Genomic DNA, 21,533 nt, shown 5'->3' on the forward strand with positions numbered 1-21,533 from the left:
ATTCTCCTTGATTTGCTCCATTGGGCATATTTCTTACAGAACCTGTAATGTGGCATCTAATATTCTAATATCTTAATGTTGTTAAAATTGATTTGAGGATTAAGTAAATAGGCTAAAATTAGTCAATGATGAGTGTAAGGCGCCCCAGTATCCACAAATTGTGCTTAAGTATATTTAAGTTCTTCATTGCTTACCCCTGACCTACCCCTCCCTGGATACAAATGCCTAGAGATGTTACCAACATTGTTTTGAACAAGAGCATTTCATTTTCCAGAGTTGATCCCACATCCTGCTGCTAGGTTAGCATCACACCATTTTGGATGCAAAAAAGCAAGCAAACTGAGAAACAAATAAAAAACATCTGCAGTGCAGTGAGCAAGGCATGAAGTCAAAATTCCTTATGTATGTCAAAATTTTCATCTTGTAGGCCTTTAAACATATAATTTCTAGCAAATACTGTAGGACTGCATGATCAGATCTTTCCTTGCTTGTTCTGTAATAAATTAAATGCATGTTTCTTATTAAACCCTTTTTATAGAACTAGGAGGATCTTTGCATTCAGTCTCTAGACTTGCCAGCTGGCATCTTGCCTTGCTTTGGATCAGAAAGTTCTCAGCCAGCTGATTCATTCAAAAGTCAAAACCAGGGCTGGTGTTGGATTATAAAATGTTATCTTTACTGTATCAAACTGCTTCTTTTTCTTATCTCATCTCTTCTGTCCCTTCTTAGCTTCCCTTTCTTCTTTAGAAAGATTTATCCTGCCAGATTCTGAATAACAGTGATCCTACAGAAAATCTTTCTCATGTCCTTTTTAAACTTCTCTTTATTTTAAAAATTTAACAGAGGAAAAAATTCTCTCAGACATTCTGAATACGGAGTTATTTGTTTTACAATGCTGTGTTAGTAGTTAGCATTCTACAGTCTTTTTGTGAAGAAGCAAAGAAAACTGCACTGCATCAATGCAGATAGCATTGGGGGTATAGAGTGAGTTTGACATCGTTGCATTAGTTCATGTTTCTGTTGCACTTTGGGTTTCAAATTTGTGCTAATTTTCATTTGAATGTCGCAAATAACCCTGGATTTTACTATGTCCATTTTACAGATAAATTAGCTCAGAAAACTTAAAAGAACCATCCCTGTGACTCAGCGTGTATGTGGTAGAGCCAAATTTAGACCCCATGTTTTCTGATTCCCAGTCCATACTGTGGTAAGGGAAACATTCTGCAGAGACAGAGAAGGTGAGGGGTGCATTCACATTGTGGATCTATTGTGGAAGACAGTGAAGGGCAAAGGAGCAAACTGGATGCAGCTAATAGTGAAGAATATCTTTTCAAAATATTTAATTTTGGTTTTGCTGAGTCTTAGCTGCAACATGTGGGATCTAGTTCTCTGACCAGGGATCAAACCCAGTCCCCCTACATTGGAAACACAGAATCGTAGCCACTGGACCACCAGGAAAGTCCTGTGAAGAGTCATTTGAAGAGACAGCACACAAGTGGCACCTTAGAAAGCTAAGTCATCTAGAATGGTCAGTGAAAATATTTGGGAAATGGAGCCAAAAACCTACTATAAAATATGGGGGTTTCCTATTGTGAGACCTCCTTCCTATTGTGCTAGAGAAGCAGCCAAGGAAATAGAAGAAGGAGGGAAATGGTGGACATTGTTCAGAGGCATGATGGCATGACCTATTATACTCGGGTGAAATAGAAGAGGACAACAGCAAAATGAGTCTAAGCCCCGGAGCTGACGATAACCAGAACAACAAGAAAGGAGACTGTAGGGTTCTTACTTCAACGGAAATGAAGAGCCCCATTTAGGTTCAGTTCAGTTCAGTTCACAGAGAAGGCAGGGGCACCCCACTCCAGTACTCTTGCCTGGCGAATCCCATGGACGGAGGTGCCTGGTAGGCGGCAGTCCATGGGGTCGCTAAGAGTCTGACACGAATGAGTGACTTCACTTTCACTTTTCACTTTCATGCATTGGAGAAGGAAACGGCAACCCACTCCAGCGTTCTTGCCTGGAGAATCCCAGGGACGGGGGAGCCTGGTGGGCTGCCATCTATGGGTCACACAGAGTCGGACACGACTGAAGTGACTTAGCAGCTTAGTAGCAGTTCAGTTCAGTTCAGTTGCTCAGTCGTATTGACTCTTTGCAACCCTATCAATTGCAGCACGCCAGGCCTCGCTGTCCATCAACAACTCCCGGAGTTCACCCAAACTCATGTGCATTGAGTCGGTTATGCCATCCAGCCTTCTCATCCTCTGTCGTCCCCTTCTCCTCTTGCCCCCAATCCCTCCCAGCATCAGAGTCTTTTCCAAAGAGCCAACTCTTCGTATAAGGTGGCCAAAGTATTGGAGTTTCAGATTCAGCATCAGTCCTTCCAATGAACACCCCAGGACTGATCTCCTTTAGGATGGACTGGTTGGATCTCCTTGCAGTCCAAGGGACTCTCAAGAGTCTTCTCCAACACCACAGTTCAAAAGCATCAATTCTTCAGCACTCAGCTTTCTTCACAGTCCAACTCTCATATCCATACATGACCACTGGAAAAACCATAGCCTTGACTAGATGGACCTTTGTTGGCAAAGAAATGTCTCTGCTTTGGAATATGCTATCTATGTTGGTCATAACTTTCCTTCCAAGGAGTAAGTGTCTTTTAATTTCATGGCTGCAATCACCATCTACAGTGATTTTGGAGCCCCCCAAAAATAAAGTCTGACACTGTTTCCACTGTTTCCCTATCTATTTCCCATGAAGTGATGGGACCAGTTACACATAGCTTAATATGAGAGAGGGGCTTATATGGAGATATCCTCTGAGCATCTGAAATCCTGATTGGGCGATAGGTGCTCAAGAAAGGCTATAATAACAAGTTTTGTACACAGATTGTGAAGCCATAAAAGTAGATAAACTTTGAGGAAGTTAATGAAGAGAAAATTGGAGGAACAAAGGCAAGTGGAAAAATCTAAATGAACTTCTTAGCCCATTCAAAATCTTACCAAATGCCTAGGTTTGCCTGGAGAGAAGCATACCATCCTTCCAAGGAGAAGGAGGGAAGAGGACAAGAGTTAGGAGGAAAAATAAGGAATTAACCAATTAACAAAAACCCTGAGATTATGTATTTGAAAATTTAGCCTGAAATTTTAATATGCAAATTCAAGTTAGAATGTTGGCATATTGCCATACAATGTGTGGTTATTTTTCTTTAAGACTTCCAAAGGCTATTCATTTAGAGCTGTAATTTTAGTTGTTTTATTATTAGAAGAAGAGGCAAATGATTTTTCTGTGATAAACCTCAAGTTTGTGCATTTGATCTTGTATCTTATTGACTTAATTTGGAAAACATGCCAGAATCATGGCATCTGTTAAGCTAAGTGTTTGTTCAACTGTATTATACAATATGACATATTATCCAGACTTAAACCATTATTACATAAAATGTTTCAAGCCGTATTCTGAGTTTTGAATAAAATTTGTATAATTAGTTTAAAATTTACCAAAACAATCCACCAAAAGCATTTAAACTTACCATTCATATGTATAAATATTTTTCATGTAAAGAAATATATAGATGGCCAACATCTGAGCCTTTAAAATCCTCTCCCTCAAATTTGGTATTAAATAGAAGTATTTATGATTGTTCCTTGATCTTTTTTATTTAAAAAAAGTTTGTGGAAATTAAAAAACAGAAAAGCACAAGGATAAAGCTAAGCCAGTTTTCAGTCAAAACAAAAGAGAAATATGTGTAAATTACTGCTAGCTATATAGTCAAATAAATAAAAAGAACTTTTAAACGTACACCAGGAGAGAAATTAGACTGTCTAATAAAGACCATCTAGTAAGAAAGAATGGACTCTGATAGCTAGCAAATAGACCAAATAAAGATAGGAAAAATGGTAATATAAGCCTTTGATTAGAAAAGAGAATAAAGACTACATTTGTAGCTAAGTAGCACCTATTACTGAATACCTTGAGATAATGAAAACTTACACAAATTCTTGTTGACCAAAAGACATCATGGAATACTAAGAAAATGAACAAAAAGCAATCAGCAAATTCAAACGACACAAATTGTAAGGGCTAAGTGAAATTAGATAATGAATTTACCTAGTTACAGAAAGACAAGCTGTTTCTAAAGACCCTGAAAATGATGAGACATGGCAAAGATCTGGGCAAAGATTTTTCATCTGTGTCTATGAAAAATAGTAGCTTTTTATTAATTCAATAAGTATTTATCAAATATCTATGTAGCCTTCATAGATTAAAAAAAAAGATGAACCAGAATCAGTTTGAGCTCTTAGGAAAAATCCAACCTATAGTAGAAAAGATACCTTTAGAAGCAATGTCAATATAAGGTGATAAATGCAATGGCAAGGTGAATGACAGACATGGAAAGGCTTTCCAGACAAAAGACAAAGAAATTACTACAACTAGATATGAAAGAACCTTTCACATTACTGAAATTACAGTATTCTCGTATGACTTGCATAGAATGCAGTTGGGCTATAGCTACAGAGGGGTATAGAGAGGGAGACAGAAGTCAAATTTTGCAGGCAGTTGTGTGCCATGAAAAGAAGCTTGGACTTTATCCTAAAGATATTGGGTGGAAGGAGGAGGAGTGATTAATGCATACAGAAAAGAGGGAGATATAAAGCATTTGAGTTTTAGAAAGATTTTGTAGGTTGATATGTGGAAAGTAGAAGGTAGGTGAGTAGTGAAGGGAGTGGTAGAATAGAAGTTTCCTGATTAGAGATAAGGAGACTGACTAAGATGATCTTGCAATGCTTCTATTTGGATATCTAGTGGCCTAAGTCATATGATGCCTTTGGAGATAGAAAGTATTTGAGAGATAAAAAAGGAGTGCAAAGAACAAGACTTTTCTTTAACTGGATGTATACTTGGTTTGCAACATATCTATCTTATCTCTCCATGAATTCTGGATTCTCCATGCTCCACCATTCCTTATTTTCTTCTATCCTGAACAAATATTCTTTGAACAGCTACAGAGCTGTTTGGAAGGGATCTCTTTCCCTCCTGATACTGTGGTTTAATACTGTTTCTTATTCCTCTGAAGTCTTTTGGCTCCCAGTTCTCTTCAGTACCCTCAACTGTCTTATTTCATAGAATGTGAATATCCTCCCTGCATGCATACATGCTAAGTTGCTTCAGTCACGTCCAATTCTTTGCGACTCTATAGACTGTAGCCTGCCAGGCTCTTCTGCCCATGGGATTCACCAGGCAAGAATACTGGGGTGGGTTGCTGTGCTCTGAGGATCTTCCCGACCCAGGGATCATACCTGCATCTCTTGTGTCTCCTGCATTGGCAGGCAGGTTCTTTACCACTAATGCCGCCTGGGAAGCCCGAATAACTTCCCTGCTCCTGTCTAGAAATACTTTTTTCATACCTCTATCATAGTCATTGTTTTTACTCAAGCTTAACAGCTTGAATTTCTTTGGCCAAATAGATCCAGACCCTTGAAAATAATTCCATATTCAGCTTTATATTCCCACAGTACCAAACACAATGTGAAATGCATGTTGCTTGACATACAAGTCAGATACATACCTACAGCATTTATGTGATGTATGCCTATAACATGTCTATGTGATATACACATAGTTTCTTCATAAGTCCCTAATTTTTGTGTGTGTTCATGATTTATTCAGAATTATACCTTGTAGAATTCTTGGAAGGCATCATTTTAATAGATTCTCTATAAATATTTGATGAATAAAAGGGGCAGCTTTATCAAAGGATTCTCTGAACTAATATCCAGGAAATAATCTTATACTGAACTAATTAATAGATACATAAGACAGTGTTAAGAACAATATCAGATTCAGTTTTTCCCTACTTGAAGAAATCTTTTTATTTTTTTATAAGATATGCCCTGGAGGCAATAGATTTTTTAAAAGGCAGGTAGAGGACAATTTGTTTTTTAAAATAATATTTGGGAGGTCTCTTGTGTATTAATCTTCCTGGTTCAAGTCTGCCCTTAAGGCTAGAAAAAGAATCAAGAAATTCTGTAAAATCAAAAAGTCATGAGATATATGTAAAGGGAAGTTTATAAATTAACATTTTTTAGAATTTAAGTGTAAATAAAATGTACCAGTTCACATTTATTCATGAGCTCATTATTTACAGTAAATATACAATGGCAAAACTTCAGAGAGTGAAAATAGCCCGGTGAAATAAGAATTTCAAGGTTGCAAAAATTAAGTGAAGCATTATGTGACTGCAATCTTTTGCAAGACAAGTGAAAATAAAGTATCTCAATGTGTACTAGCGATAAAGAAATTCTATTCTTTTGTTATTAAATGTATTTCTAAAAGGGCATTCTATTTATCATTTTTAAGTCAAGCCAGGTGACTGATTATCTTTCCAGGTAACAAAGATGAGTTTAGGAAAGGGATAAATATCTGTCCTTTATTATTATTAAATAAAATAAGCTACAGTTTTCCCAGTGGCAAGGTTCTTAGGGACTTGTGTTTGCAAGACAAATGGCCCAAGGTATTGATGAAGTTTGTTGACATGAGATGGTACTTCTTCTATTGGAAGTATGACTTCCTGCCTAAAAAGATCAAGCGTGTAGTTTTGGGCTAAAGACCATTACCTCTATGCGTTTCCAAGCTAAGTCAGTTGGTAGATGCAGAAAATGTTGAATGCGATCAGTTAAACTGTTACGATATTATCTCATGATATCCCTAGATTATCCCACAAGGCAGAATAATTTCAATTAGATTATATACCAGCAAAGAGCCTTAAAGCAGCCTTCAGGAATAGGTTGACATAGGTATTAACCAAATAAAAGAGAATAAATCGATGACCGAATTGTAGACAATTGCTATTGGCGATATTAATAAACCTAGTTTCACAGACTATTTTTTCTTTTGATAAAACAAATAAAACTGTAGTACTTAGACACCCAACTGTCCTACAGTAGAAGCAGCAAAAAATCTATAAGAAGAAAAAATGACCTTGTTTTACAGTGGTGCAAAAGCAAAGCCATACACTAAAAATAGCAAAGTATAGTAAATCATTTTATTAAGAGTACATTAGATGGACATGTTTCAGAACTGAAGAACCATTATATTCTGGAAAAAATTCTTAAAATGATACTTTCAGACCTTTTACAATACAGCAAAGCATTTTTATTCCCATAATAGATAATTCTAATATCTTTTAGTTTAAATTTGTTTGTCAGTGACAATATGCAAGCTTCCTTTAAAATTTAAATTTTTAAAAATAATATTTTCAAAAATGAGTTTTATTGTATTTGTAAATAATTTCTGAGGAAGTTTAAGCCAAGAAATGTAGAGTTATTAATTGTTGTAATATGTAAAATTCAATTCCTCTAACCTCTAACCATGGAAGCTCATGTCTGTTTTCCATTTGCCAGACACTCTTCATGCAATTTTGAAATTGTAATTCAAAGTTTTGGTAGCATTGAGTGTTTTTTCAAATGTTTTTGCACGTGTCTTACATGTGCAAAATATTGTTATTATTGTTGTTTTTAGTTGCTAAGTTGTATCCAGCTCTTTTGTGACCCCATGGACTGTAGCCCACCAGGCTCCTCTGTCTGTGAGATTTCTCAGGCCAGAATATTGGAGTGGGTTGCCATTTCCTTCTCCAAGGGATCTTCCCAGCCCAGAGATCAAACCTGCGTCTGCTGCATTGGCAGAGATTCTTTGCCACTGAGCCACCCACCAGGGAAGCCCATGTAAATATCACTAAATCCAAATTATACAGACATAGAACATAGAACTTTGTAAAGGAAGAATACAATTTGAAGGACTTAGTACCTAACTTCAAGATCTTTGATAAAGCCACAGTGACCAAAAACAACATGGCATTGGATCAAGATGAACCAATAAATCAATGAAATCAAATAGAAAGTACAGAAATATACCCACATTTATTGGCAAGTGATCTTTTGCAAAGCTGCAAAGACACTTCGGTGAATAAAGAATAGTCTTTTTTTAAAAAAAACAGTGCTGTTAAAATTGCATGTGTGTGTGTGTGTTCTGTTGCTCACTCATGTCTGACTCTTTGCAACCTCAAGGACTGTAGCCTGCCAGGCTCCTCTGTCCATAGGATTTCCCAGGCAAGAATACTGGAGTGGATTGCCATTTCCTCCTCTGGGGGATCTTCCTAACCCAGGGATTGAACCAGCATCTCTTGTGTCTCCTGCATTGGCCAGCAAACTTACCACTGTGCCACCTGGGAAGTGCCTGTTAAAATTGTATATTTATATGCAAATGAATGAAATTTAATGCTTTGGACAATATGTAAAAATTGGCAACATAAATCATAAGCATAAGTATAGAACCTAAAATTGCAAATATTCTAGAAGAAAGCATAGGGAAAAAACTATGAACTTGGAATAGGCAAATATTTCTTAGGCACAACACTAAAATAGCAAGAAATAGTAATAAATTGAATTTCATCAAAATGCAAAACTTAGGCTCTTCTAACGACGTTATTAAAATCAAAAAGCAAGAGAATATATTTGTAAGGGCTATATTGGAATAAGGACTTGTATACAGAATATACATTAAAAATAAGCTCTCCAAACTCAGCATTAAATAAATAAATGCTTCCCCCCCAAAAAATGAACAAAATATTTGAATGAGCAAGTATACACACACAAAAAAATATGTATGTATACAAATAAACTCTGTAAGGACCTTCTTCTTTATGTCTCCCCTAGGCTACACCCAAGGGAGAATAACATTTTTCTTATTATGTTAACTGGATGTTTCAACCCTTTCGAGAGTACATGATTGAAACCTAAAAAGTATCAGATTTCTCACCTTATCTCTTTCTTCCATGGTCCAGAGCTCATCCCTAAGGATTTCCTCTGAACAAGCTACTCCTCCTGCTCCAGGTACCATTGGTCCTGCCTTCTTCCCTACAGACAGTACAATAGACAGATATAAGAAATAACTGCCATACGACCCAGCAATCCCACTGCTGGGCATACACACCGAGGAAACCAGAATTGAAAGAGACACGTGTACCCCAATGTTCATCGCAGCACTGTTTATAATAGCCAGGACATGGAAGCAACCTAGATGTCCATCAGCAGATGAATGGATAAGAAAGCTGTGGTACATATACACAATGGAGTATTACTCAGCCATTAAAAAGAATACATTTGAATCAGTTCTAATGAGGTGGATGAAACTGGAGCAGATTATACAGAGTGAAGTAAGCCAGAAAGAAAAACACCAATACAGTATACTAACACATATATATGGAATTTAGAAAGATGGTAATGATAATCCTGTATGCGAGACAGCAAAAGAGACACAGATGTATGGAACAGTCTTTTGGACTCTGTGGGAGAGGGAAGGGGGGAATGACTTGGGAGAATGGCATTGAAACATGTATAATATCATATAAGAAATGAATCACCAGTCCAGGTTCGATGCAGGATACAGGATGCTTGGGGCTGGTGCACTGGGATGACCCAGAGGGATGGTATGGGGAGGGAGGTGGGAGGGGGTTCCGGATTGGGAACACGTGTACACCCGTGGCAGATTCATTTTGATGTATGGCAAAACCAATACAATATTGTAAAGTAATTAGCCTCCAATTAAAATTAAAAAAAAAGAAATACTAACAATCAAAATACCAAAATGCAAAAATGCTACCCCACTTAATTATTCAGTAATAATGATAACTCAATTCAGGAAATCTGTATTGAGTGCCTGCAAACCAAGCAGTGGACTAGGTTCTAATATGTTAAGTTGAAAAAATGTAATTTCTACCCTCAAGAAACATGTAATCTGTGACTGCTTTGAAGATCAGTACACAGAAACTTTGCTGGAAGAAAAAAGCAAATTGGTAGATTAACCAGAGAAAATCAGTCAAGGGAATATTGGACTTGAATACATGTTATAGAAGATGGACCTACAGATATATACATTCTATTCAACAGCAGCAAAATACACATTCTTCTCAAGGAAACAAGGAACATTCTCCAGGACAGAACATAATTTGGGTCACAAAATTAGTCTTAACAAATTTAAAAAGATTTAAATCATATCAAGCATTTTCCCTACCACAATGGCATTAAACTGGAATTAAGAGAAAACTAGAAAATTCATAAATATGTGCAGGTTAAACAATATATTCCTGAAAAATCAGTGGATTGAAGAAGAAATCAAAAAGTAAATTTAAAAAAAACGAGACAAATGATAATGGAAACACATATACCAAAATTTATGGGATGCAATAAAAGCAGTACAAAGAAAGAAATTTATAACAATAAATGCCTACATTATGAAAAAAAGTTACAAACAATCTAACTTTACACCTCTCAGTTCATTTCAGTTCAGTTCAGTCACTCAGTTGTGTCCGACTCTTTGCGACCCCATGAATCGCAGCATGCCAGGCCTCCCTGTCCATCACCAACTCCCAGAGTTCACTCAGACTCACGTCCATCGAGTCCGTGATGCCATCCAGCCATCTCATCCTCTGTCATTCCCTTCTCCTCCTGCCCCCAATCCCTCCCAGCATCAGAGTCTTTTCCAATGAGTCAACTCTTCACATGAGGTGGCCAAAGTACTGGAGTTTCAGCTTCAGCATCATTCCTTCCAAAGAAATCCCAGGACTGATCTCCTTCAGAATGGACTGGTTGGATCTCCTTGCAGTCCAAGGGACTCTCAAGAGTCTTCTCCAACACCACAGTTCAAAAGCATCAATTCTTCGGCGCTCAGCCTTCTTCACAGTCCAACTCTCACATCCATACATGACCACTGGAAAAACCATAGCCTTGACTAGATGGACCTTTGTTGGCAAAGTAATATCTCTGCTTTTGAATATGCTGTCAAGGTTGGACATAACTTTCCTTCCAAGGAGTAAGCGTCTTTTAATTTCATGGCTGCAGTCACCATTTGCAGTGATTTTGGAGCCCCAAAAAATAAAGTCTGACACTGTTTCCACTGTTTCCCCATCTATTTCCCATGAAGTGGTGGGACCACTAGGAGCTAGTAAAAGAATAAAGTAAATTTAAAGTTAGTAAACGGAAAGAAATGACAAAATCAAAGCAGAAATAAATGAAATAGAGACTAAAAAAACAGTAGGGAAGATCAATGAAACTAAGAGCTGTTATTTTTGAAAAGATATACAAAATCGAACAACCTTTAGCTAGACTCACCAAAAAAAAAAAGAAGACTCAAATAAAGAAATGAAAGAGAAGATATTACAACTGACACCACAGAAATACATAAGATCATGAGATTATATGAAAAATTACATGCCAATATATCGGACAACCTAGAAGAAATGGGTAAATTCCTAGAAATATGTGTGTGTGTGTGTGTGTGTGTGTGTGCACGCGCACGTGCTCAGTCATGTCTGACTCTTTGCAACCCCATGGACTGTAGCCTGCCAGGTTCCTCTACCCATGGAATTTCCCAGGCAAGTACACTGGAGTGGGTTGCCATTTCTTACTACAGGAGATCTTTCCAGCCCAGGGATCAAACCTGCATCTCCCATGTCTCTTGCATTGGCAAGAGGATTCTTTACCACTGTGCCACCTGGGGAGCCTAAAAGTATACAATCTACCAAAACCAAACCATGAAGAAACATAAAATCTGAATAGATTCATTACTAGTAAAGAGAGTGCATCTGTACATAAAACCTCTCAACAATGGAAAGTCCAGGACCATATGGCTTCACTGGTGAATTCTACCAAACTTTTAAAGAAGAATTAATACCAGTCCTTCTCAAACTCTCAAACTCTTCCAAAAAAGAAAAGGAGGGAATACTTCCAAATTCATTTTATGAGACCAACATTATTCTAATACCAAAACCAAGTAAGTATACTATTATGAAAGAAAACTACAGTGCAGTATTCTTGATTACATAGATGCAAAAATTCTCAACAAAGTATTAGCAAACCATTACCAAAAAGATATGGAAAAAATGCTGGAGATGAGACTTCCCTGGCGGACCAGTGGTTAAGACTCTGAACTTCCACTGCAGAGTTCAATCTCTGGTTGGGGAACTAAGATCCCATATGCCAAAGTAAGTTAATAATAAATTTTAAAAAAGAAATCCTGGAGAGAATGTGGAGAAAAAGGAACCCTTGTGCGCTGTTGGTGGAAATGTAAAATGGTACAGCCACCATGGAAACAATATGGAGATTCCTAAGAAAATAAAAATAGAACTACCATATGATCCGACACTCCCATTTCTGGGTACATCCAGAGGAAATGAAGCTGTTTTCATCAAGAGATATCTGTACTCTCCTGTTCATTGTAGTGTTCTTTACAATAGCCAAGGAATGCAAACAACCTAAGTGCCCATTGATGGATGAATGGATGTCAGGTCATGTAATACACAAGATAAAGCACATGTCCAGCCCATATGGAACTCAACACCCATGCATATGAAGTCGCATTGGTTGTATCCAACTGTTTGTGACCCCATGGACTGAAACCCACCAGGCTCCTCTGTCCATGGGATTCTCCAGGCAAAAATACTGGAGTGGGTTGCCATGCCCTTCCTTCTTCAGTAGAATTTAACACCCCTTCACTAATTTAGCCTTGATGTTGCCATTTCCTTGTTGGTAAATAACAAAGGCTGAATTGGAAGCTTCATGTCTGCATGAAATTTCCTATGTTTTTAATGTGTACGATGGACTTAATTTTTCTTGAATATTAAAATCTGACAATTGCTATGAAAAAAAAAAGTTCCCACATTTGCCCTTGAATAAACCTAAACCCTTCAGTGTACCATTCAAGACCCTCAGTAATATAGCTCCAAACTGAACTCCCCTCAGTTTTTTTTTTTTCTTTTTTAAATATAAATTTATTTATTTTAATTGGAAGCTAATTACTTTACAATATTGTATTGGTTTTGCCACACATCAACATGAGTCCACCACAAGTGTACACGTGTTCTCCATCCTGAACTCCCCTCCCACCTCCCTCCCCATACCATCCCTCTGGGTCATCCCAGTGCACCAGCCCCAAGCATCCTGTATCCTGCATCAAACCTGGACTGGCAGTTCGTTTCTTATATGATATTATACATGTTTCAATGCCATTCTCCCACATTGTCCCACCCTCTCCCTCTCCCACAGAGTCCAAAAGAGTGTTATATACATCTGTGTCTCTTTTGCTGTCTCGCTTACAGGGTTATCGTTACCATCTTTCTAAATTCCATATATATGCATTAGTATACTGTATTGATGTTTTTCTTTCTGGCTTACTCCACTCTGTATAATAGGCTCCAGTTTCATCCACCTCAGCTTTATCATCTAGAACTCCCAGGAGCAGTTATTCAATGATCCTTAAGGAGGTCCCATGCCTTTCTGTCTCCTGCCTCATCTTTCAAGGTCCAGGTTACAGGGCATCTCTTTCAAGAGATTTCACAGCTAGAAGTGTATTATTTCCCTTCTAAAAATGACACTTCCTTGTGGCCATATCTCATTCTATACTGCAATAAACTGCGATTTCCATATTCCTTGAAGCCAAACTGTATTTTATACTTTGACTTAAGAGCTGGAGGGGAGGGTGGTAGTGACAAGAACTTTTCCTGAAAAACGTTTGCTACTTCTTTACTTCTGACCACAATATCTGCCTTTGTACCAGAGGGGAGTGCCTTAGACATAACAAGTACAAGTAAGTGTTTGTTGAGTGAATAAAGAAAGGTAAAGTTAATGTACACTGTACTTACTTACAAGGGGGTTCAAATGTAAGCACAAGGTCTCATTTTTCAACTTAATTGTTTTCTCATTACCAGTAGTTTTTCCATAATATATCCTTTGTGACCCAGGGTTCCCTGGGTCAGACGGTAAAGAATCTGCCTGCAGTGAGGGAGACAGGTTCAATCCCTGGGTCAGAAAGATGCCTTGGAGAAGGGAATGGCAACCCACTCCAGTATTCTTGCCTGGAGAATTCCATGGATGGAGGCGCCTAGTGGGCTACAGTTCAAGGGGTCACAAAGAGTTGGACAGGACTGGGTGACTAACACTTCCACACCAGGTAAAAGATCAAGTGGACAATAAATTTCTGAAATGCTGGATATTAAAATGTTAAACAGATTCCTATTTTTAATTGCAGTGTATCTGAGATCATTTAATATGCTGTTGTGCTTTATAACTCTTAAAAAACTGCGATAGGATATTCAATGTTTACCAAATTTTGGACCACAGGACATTTTGGTTTTTCTCAGTATAAAAACATTGTACTCTTAGAAGAAGAGCACATGTAGGATTAAATTAATGCTAATTAAATTACAAATACATACGGGAATAGACAAAAATGAAGTAGTGTTCAATTTTATTTATAGGAATAATTTGAGAAAACATTAATTCTCATGGGTAATTGTAATTCAAAAAAGCTTTGGAGTCCATGTTTACCCACAGATTTTTGTTTTTTCATGAATCTAGCAAGATCAAAAAGCTTAATCATTCTTTCTGTGGGGAATTTACATGAATTTTTTCCCCTAACTGGATAGACCTCCAGATGTTCAAGCTGGTTTTAGAAAAGGCAGAGGAACCAGGGATCAAATTGCCAACATCCGCTGGATCATCAAAAAAGCAAGAGAGTTCCAGAAAAACATCTATTTCTGCTTTATTAACTATACCAAAGTCTTTGACTGTGTGGATTACAACAAGCTGTGGAAAATTCTGAAAGAGATGGGAATACCAGAGCACCTGACCTGCCTCTTGAGAAATCTATATGCAGGTCAGGAAGTAACAGTTAGAGCTGGACTGGTTCCAAACAGGAAAAGGAGTACATCAAGGCTGTATATTGTCACCCTGTTTATTTAACTTATATACAGAGTACATCATGAGAAACGCTGGGCTGGATGAAGCACAAGCTGGAATCAAGATTGGTGGGAGAAACATCAATAACCTCAGATATGCAGATGACACCACCCTTATGGCAGAAAGTGAAGAAGAACTAAAGAGCCTCTTAATGAAAGTGAAAGAGGAGAGTGAAAAAGTTGACTTAAAGCTCAACATTCAGAAAATTAAGATCATGGCACCTGGCCCCATCACTTCATGGCAAATAGATGAGGAAACAGTGGAAACAGTGACAGACTTTATTTTGGAGGGCTCCCAAATCACTGCAGATGGTGACTGCAGCCATGAAATTAAAGGATGCTTACTCCTTGGAAGGAAAGTTATGACCAACCTAGACAGCATATTAAAAAGCAGAGGTATTACTTTGCCAACAAAGGTCCATCTAGTCAAGGCTATAGTTTTTCCAGTAGTCACGTATGGATGTGAGAGTTGGACTATAAAGAAAGCTGAGCACTGAAGAATTGATGCTTCTGAAGTGTGGTGTTGGAGAAGACTCTTGAGTCCCTTGGATGGCAGGGAGATCCAACCAGAGCATCCTAATGGAGATCAGTCCTGAGTATTCACTGGAAGGACTGATGCTGAAGCTGAAACTCCAATACTTTGGCCACCTGATGCAAAGAGCTGACTCATTGGAAAAGACCCTGGTGTTGAGAAAGATTGAAGGCAGGAGGAAAAGGGGATGACAGAGGATGAGATGGTTGGATGGCATCACCAACCCAATGAACATGAGTTTGAGTAAACTCTAGGGGTTGGTGATGGACAGGGAGGCCTGGTATGCTGCAGTCCATGTGGTCGGAAAGAGTCGGACATGACTGAGTGACTAAAGTGAACTGAACTGAAGCTTTCTTCCCTTCAAGTATATTGGTTTAGGATTAATAGTCCTCTTTTTAAACTGTTAATATGTTAAATGCAAAAATTAAAGCATCGCTTTCTCTTCATCATTTGCTATGCTGTCAAAAGTGAAGTTGCTCAGTTGTGTGCTACTCTTTGTGATATCATGGACTGTAGCCTACCAGGCTCTTCCATGCATGGAATTTTCCAGGCAAGAGCGCTGGAGAGGGTTGCCATTTCCTTCTCCAGGGGATCTTCCCCATGTAGGGATCAAACCTAGGTCTACTGCATTACAGGCAGACGCTTTACCATCAGAGCCACCAGGGAAGCCCTCATGCTGTCAAAGATATGATTATTTTTCTGGTTAATATAAACAAATCACACCACATTTTCTGAGAGGCAGGCTGGTTATCCACCGAAGGTTCATAATTCTCCTCCCAATTTCCTCCATGCCAACACGAACACCTGCAGCTGCTTTGGTCTCTCAATTTCTAACTTACTTTTTTGGAAATCTGATGATATCCGAAATACTAGTTAAAATCTAGCAATATAATGTTTCTTATGAATGCTCCCCCGCCAAAAATCTAATAACATTGCTTAAAAAAAAAAGACAAAGTAACAATTTTCTTTCTTCAAAACCACTCAGCTATGCAATCTTTAGTTCTTTTAGACCTTCAGAAGGTATGATCAGTATGCATAGAAAAAGTCATGTCTCTTACTTAACTTTGCAAGAGTGCACTGCAAAGCACTAATAGCTGCATTGCCTTAATAAACTTCAGTCAAAATGCTTTGGGAGATAATTTGATTAAAATAAAGAATAAAAAACAGCGAAGCTGAAATATTGCTTTTATAAGCTGCAAGATAATTCACCAGGTGCTTTTTTAATCACCTGAAATATATACATTTAAACCCAAAACACAGATAACTTAGCATTCTCCCATATCATGTTAGTGAGTGTGACTACTTCCTTGTAATTTTTTTTTCCCCCTAATACTCTCTTGTGCTCTGAGTTATAGGGGAAAAAACTTTCCATGAAAAATGGGTGCTAGTTTTCCACTTTTGGCCTTGTGTGTGCTTCTTCTCTGCCTTAATTGCAATATAAATCAACCGCAAAAAAGATTTACAGTGATTGCACCTCACTTAGAGAGCTGTGAAGATTGATCTGGAAGTGGTATGTTTGTTGAGCTCTGTGTCTATGTCTTGTCTTTGCTGCCTCTGAAGTGGAGTCCAGGCCACGTATGGTAGTATTCCAAAAGAAGTCAGTGTGGGAGAAAAAAACCCGGTGGATCACTCTGCTCTTTGTGTTCTCACAAATAAACCTAACACCTTAACTCCTGGGAAACTCCAGGGCAAATGACTTTTCAAACAATCATGAGGCTCAAACCATTTACTAAGTTAGGAGAAAAGATCTGCAGACCTACTGAACCCATCCTTGCAGAGTCCCCATTTTCTGTCTGTGCAGTCAACTGGGGGCTTCTCAGGTGGCACAGTGGTGAAGAATCCACCCACCAATGCACGGAGACATAGGAGACAAGGGTTCTGATCCCTGGGTGCTGAAGATCCCCTGCAGGAGAAAATAGCAACCCACTCCAATATTCTTGCCTGGGAAATTCCATGGACAGAAGAACCTGGTGGGCTACAGGTCCACAGGGTTGCAAAGAGTCAGACACAACTGAGCACTCACACACATGGTCCACTGGATGGGATGGTAATTGGAACAGAAATCTTCCTGTTTTGAGTGGATTAATTCTTATCAACCCCAATAAGCATTTGTTAAGGACTTACTATATTCAGGTCACTGTGGTAGTTTCTTGGAGAGAGGTTAATTGTTAACCTTTAAGAAGGTTTAAGAGGTTAATCTTTAAGAGGTTAACCTTCAGGCAGTTTGTCTTTTTTCTGCGGCACATTCATTCATTAATGTGATCACACCAAAGCAAAACACAAGCATAGAGTTAAGAAGCAAAGCGGACATAGTATGACTTGACTTTCATATTTCTACTTCCTCAAAAGTTTTGGAATGCGCCAAATTTGGGGTTAAATTTTATAGTGTGACCTAACTTTTCAGACCTCTGGAGACATCTGTCCCCGCTACCCAGCTGCTATTCAAGCACACTGGCCCCACACTGATCTAAAGGATTAAACAACTGAAGTATCAAACCTTTTTTTTTTAATTGGAGTATAAGTGCTTTCAATATTGTGTTAGTTTGTGCTATACAACAAAGTGAATCAGCTCTATGTATACATACATCCCCTCCTTCATGAACTTCCCTCCCTGCCCATCCAAATCCTCTAGGCTTGGGAGCACGCCTTTTAGAGTTATTTGTGTTGGGTTTCTTTGAAAGGATCTCTTTTTTTAACTTGCCTGCTTCAGTTAAAAGATGACATCAGTGATTCCTTCTTGATGAAATGTAATAAAGTCTCTAATAAAGATTAGGGCAGCTAGTCACTAATTTGCCAGTGCATTCCTTTTAAAAAAAATGGGCTCCTATACCCAAAACACATTCCTGAAAAATCATATTTTTCTGTTCAACTGGTCCTTACTTCTGTTGTTTTCCTGTAGCAGAATGATCCCATTGAATAGTCGAGTGACAAAGATTTTCACTGTCAGCCCCTTTGAGGCTTCAGAAAGGAATGTAATCATACTTAAAACTAACGTATATTCTCAAATCTAGAAATTAGCGAGTAATTGAAATTATCATCGCAGTGTTTTAACTGATGACCATTGAACTCTTTTCTGGCAAACGGCTCATAGAGCATTAATTGCACGTCACATTACAGACCTGCAGAGTTAAGTTCTGTCTTGCCCTTGGGACTGTGAGGTCTAAAGCAACTTTATAAGTGTCTTTCAAGGGAGGAAAAAAAAATCATTAACCTGCAGAAGTTTTATTTGGTCTGCAAAGTGTGTGCCTCTCTGTCCTTTCAAATGTCATTCCCTGCCCCTCACGCCCATGCTCTTGAGTATCTACCACTTGAGAAGCTCCACCTCCTTCTGCTTCCACCCATAGCAACCAAGTATCTTACTAGGAACACTCCAAAAGGTATTTCCATGATGGTCTAGTGGTTAAGACTCTGCCCTCCAATGGCAGGGGGTATGAGTTTGATATCTGGTTGGGTAACTAAGATCCCACAGGCGTGGTCAAAATTTAAATATATAAAGTTGTTTAAGAAAAACACTCCTGAAAACCATTTCCTAAATAAAGCTGATCCAAAGGTTTTAGAAAGGAAAATGATTCTGATTTCACTGTTTCTTGTCAATATTTGCATGGGACAACTTAGCCTTTTTTTTTTCTCAGTCTTATATACATTTTAATATAATTTAATATTTAATTTAATAATAATTTAATAACATTTAATTCTTTGGTGCTCAGTCTTCTTTCTACATACATTTTAATGTAGAAAGAAGACTGAGCACCAAAGAATTGATATGTTTGAACTGTGGTGTTGGAGATTCTTGAGAGTCCCTTGGACTGGAAAGAGATCAAACCAGTTAATCCTAAAGGAAATCAATCCTGAATGTTCATTGGAAGGACTGATGCTGAGCTGAAACTCCAATACTTTGGCCACCTGATGCAAAGAACTGACTCATTGGAAAAGACCCTGATGCTGGGAAAGATAGAAGGCTGGGGGAGAAGGGGATGACAGAGGATGAGATGTTTGGACAGCATCTCCGACTCAATGGACATGAGTTTGAGCAAGCTCTGGGAGATGGTGAAGGACAGGGAAGCCTGAAGTTCTGCAGTCCATGGGGTTGCAAAGACTCAGACATGACTGAGGAACTGAACAACCAATACTTTTAATAGGTTATTTAAAATAGCTCACAATAGGGCTTCCCTATTGGCTCGGTAGTAAAGAACTGGCCTGCCAATACAGGGGACTCAGGTTCAATCCCTGGGTGAAAAAGAACCCTGGAGAAGGAAATGGCAACCCACTCAAGTATTGTTGCCTGGGAAATCGCATGGACAGTGGAGTCTGGTGTGCTACAGTCCATGGGTGGCAAAGAGTCAGATACGACTGATGCAACTGGATGCACACACAGGAACTGTTACTAATACAGGAATAGGATCCAAATTTAGGAATAGACTATAAAATACCTTTTTCTTTCATATCAATCAAGAAATAATATTAATAGACACAATAGGTACATTATGAAGTTTGCAAGGTGCAAAAGAAGAAAAGTGGATAAAAATAAAATAATAGTGCACTGGGACGACCCAGAGCGATGGTATGGGGAGGGAGGAGGGAGGAGGGTTCAGGATGGGGAACACATGTATACCTGTGGTGGATTCATTTTGATACTTGGCAAAACTAATACAATTATGTAAAGTTTAAAGACAAAAAAAGAAAGAAACAAACTCATGATCCACCTCCAAAAAAACAAAAAAACAAACAAAAAAAATAAATAAATGAAAGGTCACTTTGAAAGTGTGACCATGTTCAAAACTGATGCAAACATTTACAGAAATATAAATCTTATTTCAAATGTCATTCATTCAAAAGTGTATGGCTTCTTTTCCTTAATAATTCATATAGGGCTTAGGTTGACAATGGGTAACATCATGAAAAAAATTTTGCTTCCCTAACCAACAATGAAAATACAATATGAAAGAAATGTTTACTAACTTAAGCAGATGGACTCTTTGAGCACCTTAGCAGCACTCCTACCATCAGGAATGTAATCGTAACGTTAATTGAAGATTAACAGAATGCAAACTGGCGTTTTATTATGCAAATCACAATTGTAATTAGCTATTTATTAAAGAAAGATTTAGCCTACTTAGATTTATCATACAAAATTAAGATTTAGATTCATTGTTTCTCCATTTGCCTGTCTATTGATTACAATATTGTGTGTGTTTCTATATATAGATTCACACATCTCAGATATACTGTACAAGAGCCAAATTTTGATTACTGACAAATGTCTGAAGTAGGAAACATGGATAGTAAATCCATTGACCTTGTTCCTTTTTGCACATCGACCTATGCAAGTTATCAGTGCTGATCACAAAATGCAATTATGTGTGAATTTTCGCTTCTTTAACCCTCAGGGATCAAGACTCAGCCACCATTATCACACTCACGTGCTGTCTTCATAATCAAGACACAGATTCTTGCAATGACTTAAAAGCATGGTTATCTTCTACAATAAAAGACAAATATATTCCTAAGTCATTTGTTGGCTCACTATTCTGTATATCTATGCTATTCTCATTTCTGACAAGTGTTTCTATTATCTTTGACTATTCTCATGGGACATGCTTTCTCATACAACTTGACTGAATCCAGTTCTGAGATCCTTTAAAATAGGATGCTATTTTTTAGGCTTTGTTCAGATGGATTTTCAGTGTTTTGTTCTTCTCCTACTTAAAATCTCCGTTCTCAGGGTTATGTTTCTAGTCTTAAAGGAAAATGTTTTATAAATGTCATTTTATAATTAAGTAGAAAAGTATTTATATCATCAAAAAATAAATATCAAGCTATATCTTACCATATATCTAAGTTGGAATTACCTGTTAAAATTCACTTAGTTTCCTTAAGAATATTTTATATGTGCTCAAGTACAGCCTTCGTGTCTCTATTTAGCAAATGTGTTCATGATGGCATTGAGATATCCAGAGCCAGACCTTTTAAGGGATTATTTCACTTCTTGGGTAATTAAAGCAATTTAGCCTTTGGTATAGAGGCTATGAATAGCACTTGAGGGATGAGGCATGTAATAATTACCCAGAAAACCACTTATATGTATTATGGCTCAGTTATAACATGCATTTAGAATGGCAGCAGACCGAATCAATATTGAAAACCAGAGTGCACATTCATAGCAAATATTCTTAAAAGCCAAAACAAAAGTGAATACTTCTTTTACACAGTAGA

At 37.9% G+C, this 21,533-nt stretch overlaps 1 protein-coding gene across 1 annotated transcript in view; it reads left to right on the forward strand.

The window, feature by feature from the left end:
• CCDC178 (coiled-coil domain containing 178) overlaps positions 1-21,533 on the forward strand; it is a 410,587-nt gene that overhangs the window by 387,847 nt on the left and 1,207 nt on the right. The gene's annotated exons all lie outside the window — the stretch shown is intronic.

This window comes from Bos taurus, chromosome 24 (genome assembly GCF_002263795.3).
Source record: "Bos taurus isolate L1 Dominette 01449 registration number 42190680 breed Hereford chromosome 24, ARS-UCD2.0, whole genome shotgun sequence".
In the NCBI taxonomy this organism is placed as follows: Eukaryota; Metazoa; Chordata; class Mammalia; order Artiodactyla; family Bovidae; genus Bos; species Bos taurus.